General features: G+C 44.7%; 1 long non-coding RNA gene across 2 annotated transcripts in view; it reads right to left on the minus strand.

Annotated features, from left to right (window-relative positions):
- LOC118546970 (uncharacterized) overlaps positions 1 to 11,591 on the minus strand; it is a 58,985-nt gene extending 47,394 nt beyond the window's left edge. For both annotated transcript variants that reach the window (XR_013441043.1, XR_004922866.2), the window contains exons 1-2: positions 11,042 to 11,591; positions 6,490 to 6,612 (exon numbers count right to left, since the gene is read on the minus strand). This is a non-coding gene — a long non-coding RNA (uncharacterized LOC118546970). The remainder of the gene's footprint in view (positions 1 to 6,489; positions 6,613 to 11,041) is intronic.
- Between the last annotated feature and the right edge of the window lie 152 nt (positions 11,592 to 11,743).

The raw sequence follows: 11,743 nt of genomic DNA on the forward strand, positions 1-11,743 counted from the left end.
AAGGAGATAAGCTACATTTCTAAACATTAGCATCGTATAAAATGAATATAACGATTCCAACCATAGGGAACACGGGACATTCCCAAGTCCCAGGTGGAAGAAGAGACGAAGTAAAGCCTTCTAACTCAGTGGCTGCTAACACATGATTTACTAGACTCACCCATTTAAAAGTACAAGTCAGGCAAACATCAGAGTCTTAACAGATGCAGAAAACATGTGAGGCTCTTGGAAACGAAAACGATCAACATGCCACATGGCCAGAGGATTCAGCCCTCGTTTTGAGAAAGGGGGAGTGTTAGTATCTCAACCAGGTAAACAGTTAAGCCAATATTAACACATACTAGAACCAAGTCAGTTTAAGTGGTCATCAAACAATAGTTCTGAAACGGGGTAAACCATGAGGTGCAAGAAAGACATTTCCTGGGAAATGGGAGGAGCCTCAGGAGGAACAGATCAGGGAGGCTCTGCAGACCGAGACTCACCCTCTGAACACAACCAACCAGAGCACGCGCAGGCCGATCGAATAGCTGCATTTTGGTCCAAAGTGAGTAAGGCTATTCTTTAAGTCCTGTGGCTCATCATTTCCTCATTACTGAGTTGTTCATTACTGAGTTTGACCGCTCTTTTAGGTAGTAGAAGTTTTCAAGCATTGTTTAACAAAGGGACAGGATGGCCCATGATGCCGTGCAAATCTGAAAGCAAGCGTTATTGCCTTGAAAGACAACAGACTTAGCTTGATATAAGGTGTTCCCAGCACTTTCCCCTGGAAACTATTAGATGTCATTTAATTGTCTTCTGATCTTGGATACTGCCGAAAAGCCTAAGGCCAGTGGGATTTTTATTTCTTGCATAGCTAACTTGCTTCTTTTTGCCTAAATGCTCATAATATCTCTTTCCTTTGTCCTTGTAATATAAAAATGTTGCCATTCTTTTTCTTGGAATGCAGTGAACCCTCTTGATCTGTGTATTTAGGAAACCCGTGTTAAATTAAGTCTTTAGTTGTGACTTCTATTTTCCCATAGGATTAGCAATCATAGGTTGAATTATTATCCCCTAACTATCACCTCCCAGGCTGGGTCACTATTTTTAATCTTTTCCTCTAGATTCTGAGAACCTTCCTCAATATGTTCTTTAAATGACTGATTTGATATTTGACAACATCCTCGAGTGTGTAGAATTGAACTCTGTTACTGCGTCTTTAATTTTCCTTTAATCCCATATTTCTTGAGACTCTGCCTTGCACTGATTCAGACATGTTGAGCTCTCAACTCCCCCAAATTCTAGGCATTCTCTCACCTCAAGGGCTTCTCACGTGGTACTCTTTTCCCCAGAACACATCCCCCCTGACTTCACCTGGCAAAGTTCATGTTTCTCCTCTTCCTCCTCACCCTCACCTTCGAAGAAGGGAAATAAATCCACACTTGGTGTTTACTAGCAGACACAGCATCATCATTGCCCCTGGCCTCACTCTGCCTACCTGGGTGTGTCTGGAACATCCTTCTCAAGCTACAACCCAGCCTGCTTTGCACAACTCCCATCCCCCCTCCCCTCGTCCACATTCACTGCTAGACAGAAATGGGACACTCCATATCCCTGCCGCCCTGGGGAGGTAGTTCAAAGTCGGAAGGCCTTCTCCTTTTGGTCAATGCCATTTTAAACCAGGAGTCCCTGACTCTGTCTTTTTAAACAAATCTCAGGGACATGGACATTACATTTCAAGAAGCATCCTGGAACACACTTTCGAGCCTTCGTTATGTCCATATATTATATTAGAGATTCTTACCGCAGAGACCTAAATACTGTGGGATATGCAGACAGCTGAGGCACACATACACGAAAGCGCAATTGCACCAATGTTACGAGTATTCTCAGACATCAGGTAAGCAGTACAGCCAGGAGGGAGACACCAGCCTCCCAGGAAAGAGAATGGTCCCCGCTTTCGAGATGGCTCCCTTTTGGCAGGCAGAGAACTCACCTACCAGCGGCTCCATCTCCTGGATTTTCACAGAATCTCAGGGCTGAGAGATTCCATTCATTCAATACAAGAACATGTATGAAAACTGGCTTCTGCTTCCTGCTGGGGGAATTCGGGTCACGGGAATTTATTTTCCGGTAAGATCTCACAGATAACTAAAATGGCTTGTGATTCACTAATGCATATGTAGAAAAAACATTTAGTAACGGTTCTAGTTGTGATTCTTTTGCTAAAAGCAATTACCATATTTGTTTGGGTTGAGAAGAAGTTAAATATATGTATCATATCTAGCAAGTCTGCCTCATAATACTGGTGTGTATGTTCCTGAAGAGTTTTGTAAAAACAGGTTCTTATATTAACATATATTTCAGAGCACATTTCCTTTTAGAAGAATTACATTGTGGGGGCGCCTGGGTGGCTCAGATGGTTAAGCGTCTGCCTTCGGCTCAGGTCACGATCCCAGGGTCCTGGGATCCAGCCCCACATCGGGCTCCTGGCTCAGCGGGGAGTCTGCTTCTCCCTCTCCCCCTGCTCATGCTCTCTCTCTCTCTCTCTATCTCTGTGTCTCAAATGAATAAATAAAATCTTAAAAAAAAAAAATTACATTGTGAAATTTTGTAAGTGAAGATTTCTTTTGAAAAATTATAACTGTCTGGGACGCCTGGGTAGCTCAGTCGGTTAAGCATCTGCCTTCAGCTCTGGTCATGATCCCAGGGTCCTGGGATCAAGCCCCGCTTCGGGCTTCCTGCTCTGCGGGGAGCCTGCTTCTCCCTCTCCCACTCCCCCTGCTTGTGTTCCCTCTCTCGCTATGTCTCTGTCAAATAAATAAATAAAATCTTTAAAAAAATATATAACTGTTGGGGCACCTGGGTGGCTCAGTCGTTAAGCGTCTGCCTTCGGCTCAGGTCATGGTCCCAGGGTCCTGGGATCGAGCCCCACAATGGGCTCCCTGCTCCACGGGAAGCCTGCTTCTCCCTCTCTCACTCCCCCTGCTTGTGTTCCCTCTCTCACTGTGTCTCTCTCTGTCAAATAAATAAATAAAATCTTTAAAATATATATATATATATATATATATAACTGTCTTTTTATGTTAGGTAAATTTTCATTTTTTTAAAATCTTTCATTTTTTTTAATTTAGGTGCATCTATCCCTTTATAATGTCAATTTATTGAAAAAAAGATAATGATGTAATAGGGTCTAATTTTAAAAATTAAAGACACGCAGACCCTAGGATATTAGACTGTTTCAGAACACTTGGGTTTTAGTTTTTTAAATCTGAAGGTTAGTATTAAATGACATTGGCTTTCATAAATTTGAAATTCATATTCTCTTCACCAGAATCAAGGTAATTCTATGGCATCTACTTCTCCAGCTCTGCCTTCTTCTCAACCTATAGGATGTTGTCATGTGCATATTCTACAACCTTCAGAGTATCAAAATGTTCCCTATCAGGTAGAGGAAGCAAGTTGGAGCCAAAGAGAAGAAAGACACCGGATGGAAGCAAAAGAGTAGAGAAGGGGGGTACACATTCAAAGCCCCCCACCCGCACTGCTTCCATCCCAGAGCCACCATTCCGGAAGTCACATGAACTACCCTTATAAACTTCAAAACACTCCCTTCTTGGCAGGCAAGTCCCAACTGGGTTTCTACAATCTGCAACCGAACCTTCACTAACACAACCACTTTATGTAACACCTATTTTGCTATAAAGTTGGGCATAAACAATTTTTATAATTTTTAATCTTATATTTACACAGCTCTCCACAACTGTCTAAACACTGCTATGCACATTCTCTTTGGATACGTAAAAATCTTTGGGTGAGATAGTAAAGCAGCGTCGACCCTAGAGATAGCATTACTTAAAAATAACAACCAAAAAAATGTCTTTATTGATAAGACAAAGAATCATTTACATTTTGCCCAAGGTCACACAGCTAGCAGGTGCAAAACTGGAATTGAGCTGGAGTCTTCTGGGGGGAGGGGGGGTGTCTACACCCCCCCCCAACTGCCCATGTGCTCATTCCTAGCCTGCTGCTCAGTGCATCACTCCACACCTAAGCACATGGGTCAAATATGCTACAGAGACTGGCTCTAGAAAGGAAACCTTCCCACAATGTAAAGATCTACTTTCTACTTGGTCTATTTCGTAATGTGGTTTTGTTAAACAGCATCTCCTTAACGCCAGGTCTACTTGCACGGCTACGATTTTACTTACTAAAAGCTAATAAAGAATAGTGACACCTTGTGGCAAAAACGTATGGATTCATGTGCTATCACCCACGCTCACTTGACAGACTTGTCCAAAGGCCTTATTAAGTCGTTAAGACAACAGCAAAAATTCTGGAAAGAATAATCTAAATGTATAGGTTCTCCTCATAACTAGATCTCTCTCCAATTCGCTCTACTTGGGCTTCAGTCCCCACGTCCCAAAACTACTGTTACTCTCAAGTTCCAGACGCCATCCATGTGGGCAGACCCAATGATTACTTCTCGGTTCTATCTTACTTAAGCCCTCGTACTATTTGACCAGGTTGAGCCCGCTGCTCTTGAAACCCTGGGTTTCAGCAACGTTATGATGTTTCCCTCCTACCTCTAAAGCCGTTCAAGACTTCCCAGTGCTCACAAGTACCAAACTTACATCCCTGGCCCCAACCTTTCCACTGAACTCCAGTCTCACATCTCCAACCTACCAACACGACACATCCATTTGATGTTCAATAGCCTCTCAAAATTAAGATGCCCCAATGGGACTCTTGATTTCCTGCTTCTTCCACCCCATCGACTACATCTCAGTAAATGACATGATTATCATGTTTATTTTACTCAAGTCAAAAACTTAGAGGTCATCTTTTCTTCCTCTATTACTCCCCCTCTATCTAATCAATCAGTAAGTTACCTGGACTCATTCTCCAAAATGTCCCCAAGGTGCCCCTTCTGTCGATTTTCCCTATGATCCCCTAACTCAAGCCACATCTCCTCTCTTAGCCTTAGCACCTTCCCGACTAGTTTTATTCTTCACCTTTTACAATCCATTCTTCACATGGCAATCGGTGATCTTTGTAAAAGAGAACTCGGAATGTATCATCATCCCACCTTAAAACCCTTGAATGGCTCCCCATAATCCAATCCTCCCCATTCTACAAGGCCCTACCTGACTGGACTCCTAGCTACCTCTAAAAACTCACTTCCAGCCTCTCTTCCCCTTGCTCTCCATGTCCTAGACACACCGGCCTTCCTTCTGTTACTTAAACATGACAACTTTGCTCCTGCCTTGGGACAGTGCACCAGCTACTCCCCTCTGCCTGCACTGCTCTCCCCCGCAACTCGCCATAGTTGGCTCCTTCCTATGGCAGACAGGTCTCATGTTAACTAGTACCTTCTCAGCCTTTTGCTGCAGTCAATCTAAAGCAGCCCCTAAGACACCCCCTATCCTAACAACTGTTGTGTTTTCATGACAGCTTTTATCATTCCATGAAATTGTTTCTTTTTCAATTCATTTGCCTCTTATGTGTCTCCCTTCACTAGAATGAAAGCCCCCTCTATTCCTAGTTCTTACTAAAGTGCCTGGAGCAAGGAAGGTGCTTGATGTTTGTTGAATAAGAAGTGCTGTGTACTGTTGGTGGGAATGCAAGCTGGTGCAGCCACTCTGGAAAACAGTATGGAGGTTCCTCAAAAAGTTCAAAATAGAGCTACCATACAATCCAGCAATTGCACTACTGGGTATTTACCCCAATGATACAAATGTAGGGATCCGAAGGGGTACATGCACCCTGATGTTTACAGCAGCAATGTCCACAACAGCCAAACTGTGGAAAGAGCCAAGATGTCCATCGACAAATGAATGGATAAAGAAGATGTGGTATATATATACAATGGAATATTATGCAGCCATCAAAAGGAATGAGATCTTGCCATTTGCAACAACATGGATGGAACTGGAGGGTATTATGCTGAGCGAAATAAGTCAATCAGAGAAAGACATGTATCATATGGCCTCACTGATATGAGGAATTCTTAATCTCAGGAAACAAACTGAGGGTTGCTGGAGTGGGGGTGGGGTGGGAGGGATGGGGTGGCTGGGTGATAGACACTGGGGAGGGTATGTGCTCTGGTAAGTGCTATGAATTGTGCAAGACTGTTGAATCTCAGATCTGTACCTCTGAAACAAATAATGCAATATATGTTAAGAAAAAAAAAAAAAGAAGAAGTTAGCAGGAAGGGAAGAATGAAGGGGGGGAATTCGGAGGGGGAGACAAACCATGAGAGACAATGGACTCTGAAAAACAAACTGAGGGTTCTAGAGGGGAGGGGGGTGGGAGGATGGGTTAGCCTGGTGATGGGTATTAAAGAGGGCACGTTCTGCATGGGGCACTGGGTGTTATACACAAACAATGAATCATGGAACACTACATCAAAAACTAATGATGTAATATATAGTGATTAACATAACAATAAAAAATTTTTTAAAAAAAGAAAAAGAAGTGCTGTGTAAGTTCTCTCTTACTTTCTCTTACCTATGCTTAGAAATATTTCAGGGGCATCTGGATGGTTCAGTCAGAAGACCGTGCCTCTTGATCTCAGGGTTGTGAGTTTGAGCCCCACACTGGGTTTAGAGATTACCTAAAAAATAATAAAACCTTTAAAAAAAAAAAAAGAAATATTTCAGAAACTATAGCCATTCACTCATTTTCATACTCTAAAAGGAAAAGAAGTGCCCCCTTCTTTTCTTGGATAAACCTGTGCTATTCATTCAATCATTCATTCGTTCATTCATTCATTCAATAAACTATTAGAGCCCGACACTGAGCCATGAGGTAAGGCCAATTCCCATGCTCAAGAACCTCGTGGCCTAGTTGAGGAGGCAAACATGTTAGCCAAGTTACTGTAAATGCCACGTGGCAAATAAAAGATGGAAATATGATCGAGGACTGTGTGAGCCTCAGTTCAAGTTTTCAGAAATGTGTCCCTGGAGAAAACAACAGGAGCTGTGGCTTAAAGGATGAGCAGAAAATCGGCCAGAAGGGATAAAGGGATGGGTGCCTGGGTGGCGCAGTCTGTTAAAGCGCCTGGCTCTTGTTTTTGGCTCAGGTCGTGATCTCAAGGTCATGGGATCGAGCCCTGCATCGAGCTCCATGCTCAGCGTGGAGTCTGCTTTAGGTTCTCTCTCCCTTTGCCACTCCTCCCTGTTCTCCTATGCTCATTCTCCCTCTTTCCCAATCTAAAATAAATAAATAAATAAATCTTTTAAAAAAGGAAAAGAAGGGATAAAGGGAAAGCATTAATCACAGAGGCAGAAAATACAACAGTCTGCACAGTGGGACTACTGTGCAGGTTCAGCTACTCTGGGGGGAAAAGTACAAGGAGAAACTAGCAAGATCAGAGACTGGAAAAATAGGCAGTACCAGGTAGTGAAGAGCTTACAGCACATGTAAGGAACTTGGATTCACAGGGCACAGAGGTTACAGAAATGTTTGAGGAGGCACCTAGCATGATCAGAGGAGCATTTCAGTTAGACCATTCTGTGGTTGCACAGAAGAGCCAACTCAGGCTGTCTGGATCAGGTCAAAAGCTGGTAAGAATAGTAGGTAGGGATGCAAAGAGGTCTCAGAATCAAGAAATATTTAGGAGGTAAAATGGGCAGGACTTGGTGATTATTGGGGATATGGGGAATGAGAGAAAAAGAGGGAGAAAAAGAGAAGCATAGCAAGAGAGGTTTAGGGATGGGAAGTTAATTAGCATAAGCTGATACTTCAGTGCATAGGTTCTAGACTCAGGCCGATAAGGGTTTATATCTGTTTTGTCACTTACTTGCTGTATGACTTTGGTAAAGTGACTTGAACTTCTTTAAGCTTCTGTTGCCTTATAAGTAGAAATGATCTAAGAACCTACCTCACAGGGTCATTGTAAGAACTACGTGAAATCATGTATGTAAAGTGCTTCTGCTGTATCAGAAACACCCCCATTAATTAGTAAGGAATTTGAAAACTATTATCTACCTACCTGCATCGGCAGTCACGTCTACCTTTTGTATTACTATGGATGAACTGTACATGCTTCCAGGGAAGGCCAGCCCCTCCAATTGTTCACGAGAACCTATCCCTTCTTGCCTACATCATCGCATCAATTCTTGGCTCTCTCCCCTACAATGTCCGTTCCGCCCTCTCTACTCACTCCTAGAGCATCCCCAAGTACGGTCAACTCTCCCATTAAAAAATATAAAACTTCCTCTTGGCTGAGCTTCCCTCTAGCTACCAGCGTGTTTCTTTCTTTTCCTTTGCAGCAAACCTCCCTCCTCCACTCTCTTCTAAATCTCTAACTGAACTTTGTCCTCCCTAACTCCACTACAGGCACCCTTGTTCCACCACCAACCATCTCTATGTTAGAGCCAATGTAGATCTCATTGTTCGATCCAATGTGCACAGCTTGCTTGACCCATGAATTGCATTAGCCATCCTTACTCCCTTCCCCTCGAGAAACACTTTCATCACGTGATTCCCAGTGACCAGACTTTCCGCAATTTCTTCCATCTCTCTGGCCATTCTTTGCCAGGATCCTTTGTTGGTTATTCTTCATCTTTGCAGCCTCTAACTCTGCTCAAGGGCTCATCTGTCTTCTCTCTATGCTCCTTAGCATTTTCACCAAATCTCATGGCTTTAAATAGCACCTTTATGCCATTAACCCAAAAATCCAGATCTCTATTCTGGACCAATCCCCTGAGGCCCCAGACTCCCATGTCAAACTGTCCACTCAACACCTCCACTTGGAAGACTAACATGCCTTTTGAGCTCAGTGTACCTAAAACTGAACTCCCTCCAAAAAATGCTCCTGCTCCAAAACCTGTTCCTCTCCATTGTTCCCTCTATCAGTAAGTGGGAACTCCATTCTTGGTATAGCTTCTAGCTAGGACTGAGCAGTAGCTTGAATCAGACAACACTCTTACAGGAATAACTGTAAAGGCCGAAACTAAAACTAAAAACAAAAATAAAAACCACACAGACTGAAGGCACTTGAGAACCAAACCAGCGAGGACATGAGGGACTGGGATCCCAGGGAGAAAGAAAATTCATAGGGATACAGAACTTCTCCATTGCTTTTCTCCTGGGGCGTTTGCTGAGTTTCAGAGCAGGGCATTTAGGGGCAAGCAGAAAGCAGTGGTCAGAGGTGTCAGGAGTCTTTCAGATCCGGGCAAATAAAAATTATAGTTGAGAACTACAGACAGAACTTGAAGGGACAAGACCCCAAACAAAGGGGGATCACAGAGAAATAAGACTGACAATTTGTTTGGCTTTTATCCTTATGGCATTTGCGGAATTCTAAGCTGCAAGGACACTAGAAATCAAGAAACCAAAACACTGCAAAGTGGCTAAAAAGGTAAGCAAACCTTTCAATAACCTCACAGACTTGGGAATACAAAAATTGGAGTGCAAGGTCCCCAGAGATGGGTACCTGTTGAACATCCCAGGCTTTCTGCTGAGATTCCTAAAGGCCTATGCCCTGAGATCAGGGCAAACCAGAAAGCAGTCAGCCCTCCCAAAGCCTGAATCCTTGATTAAAGGTCATCTACTCTAATTGCCAGCCAGAATAAAATTAAACCCTCCAGAAAGAGAACATCAGCCAGAGCCTCTCCACAATTTTTTCTACACAATGTTTAACATCTAATCAAAAACTTTAGAGTGATCTATAACTCCTTTCCTTCTCTAGTGTTCCATTTCTAATCTATGTGTATCTACCTTCAAAATAGATTCGGGATCTCTCTGACTGCATCTCACCCCTCCATTGCCTGGTCCCTGATCCAAACCACTTTCTCAGCCAGACTTACTGGTTCGATTTGGTCTCTCTGCTTCTGCTTTGCCCCGCTTCAGTCTATTCTCAACCCAGCAACTAGAATAGAAATGCTTTTTTAAAAAATTAAATTATGTCAGGGCACCTGGGTGGCTCATTGGGTTATGTGTCTGCCTTCGGCTCAGGTCATGATCTCAGGGTCCTGGGACAGAACCCCATGTCTTCAGGCTCCAGGCTCAGCGGGGAGTCTGCTTCTCCCTCTCCCTCTGGCCTTCCCCCTGCTCATGCAGGCTCTCTCTCTCAAATTTAAATAAATAAATAAAGTCAAGCTTCTACTCAAAATCCACTGGAGTTTTTAACCTCAGAGTAAAAGTTCGTATTTACACTGACTTCATTACCTCTGACTTCATCTCCTAATGCTCTCCTCTGCTCCACCCACCCTAGCCTCCTTAGTCTTACCTTGAACACACCTGGTTTGTACCTGCCTGGAATGTTAGTCTCAAGTTCTGTTGCTCCACCTCCTTCATATCTTTACTCAAATGTCACCTTCTCAGTGAAGCCTTTCTTGACCAATCTAAAATCTTTAGGTCCCCCTCCCTCTCTGACACCTCCTAGCCTGCGTTTTAGCTCTTATAATTATCTAACATACATATTTTACTCACTTAGAGTTCTCCAAGGACGTTGGGCTTTTCAGCCATTGATCAAGCCATTCTGAATGTACATCCCCAAGACTCTCACCAGTCAAAACACTATCACCCATCAAACACTATTAAAATGTCACTTTCTCCTGACATGTTAGGATTATTTATACCATACCTACACACTGGCTTTAGATCTTAATCTTCAAAGTGCAGGAGGAATCTAGATCTTAATATAATGGCTCATCATTTACCAGACACAGTTCTAAGTATTTTATACTTACAAACGCTTTTAACCCTCACGACAAACCCTAACAGATAAAATTCTACTACCCCCATTTTACAGATCAGGAAAATGAAGCACAAAAGCCTGCCAGAGGCTGTGGGCTCGGTACACTGCAGAACCTGGATTCAAATCCAGACAGCACTTAGCTGAGCTGAAGGAGTGAATGCAAGTGTAAATAACTGATCATTCAGGGATGCATACACTTCACTTACACAGGCTATAATATCAGCATTGCTAATACTAAAACCAAAGCATCTGCTCTTCTAAGCACAGACCCACGCCATGATGCTTCGTTCTCCAGAGTCTGGGGCCTGAGAGATTAAGATACAGGAGGCCTAAGAGACTCAACAAAGCACCCACCCTTTTGCCAAAATTAGATGTCTGCGGGGCGCCCCTGTTGCTCGCGCGCCCGAGGATCCGCTGAGGTGCTAGCGACGGAGCGGTAGGAGGAAAAGGAAGGCGGGAAATGGAGACACTGCTGCGCAGCGCGGCGGCAGCCCGCAGCCCAAAGTGGAGAGGTGTGGGTGCTGGGAGACATCGGTAAGCCCTCGCCGCGCCCTAGCACGTAACAGAGCTGGGAGCCGGGGGCCACGTGCGTGCGACCACAGGTGAGCAGCCCGGAGCAGCGGCGCGGCGGCAGTGGCGGGAGCAGAAACAGCCGAGGGCGCCCCTTAAGGAACGGGAGCACGTGGGCCTGGAAGAATGGCGCCGACACCAGCCCGGCAAAGCCAGACTCCAAAGGGGGAACGAGGACCGCCGCGGTGCTTGCCCAGTTCCCCGAAGCCCCCAAGCCCGACTCAGTCAGGAGAGCGCTCCTAACCCGTAGGCTCACCGGCCGGGGAGGTGCCAATGGGCGGAGTCAAGGGCCGGAAGTGCCCCGGAGGGCCGGCCTTCCCGCGAAAACCGCCGGCCGGAACTGCCAGGAGGTCCCGCCCCCAGGCGGAACTCCGGGTTGCTGGGCAACCGAAGAGGGCGCCTTCGGCGGGCTCAGTGTTCCCTGGAACCAGCCGAGTGTAGCTCCCACCTCTTGTCCTGGCAACCTCCCGTCCCGCCCGCCTTCCT

The sequence above is a fragment of the Halichoerus grypus genome, chromosome 9 (genome assembly GCF_964656455.1).
Source record: "Halichoerus grypus chromosome 9, mHalGry1.hap1.1, whole genome shotgun sequence".
NCBI classification, from domain to species: domain Eukaryota; kingdom Metazoa; phylum Chordata; class Mammalia; order Carnivora; family Phocidae; genus Halichoerus; species Halichoerus grypus.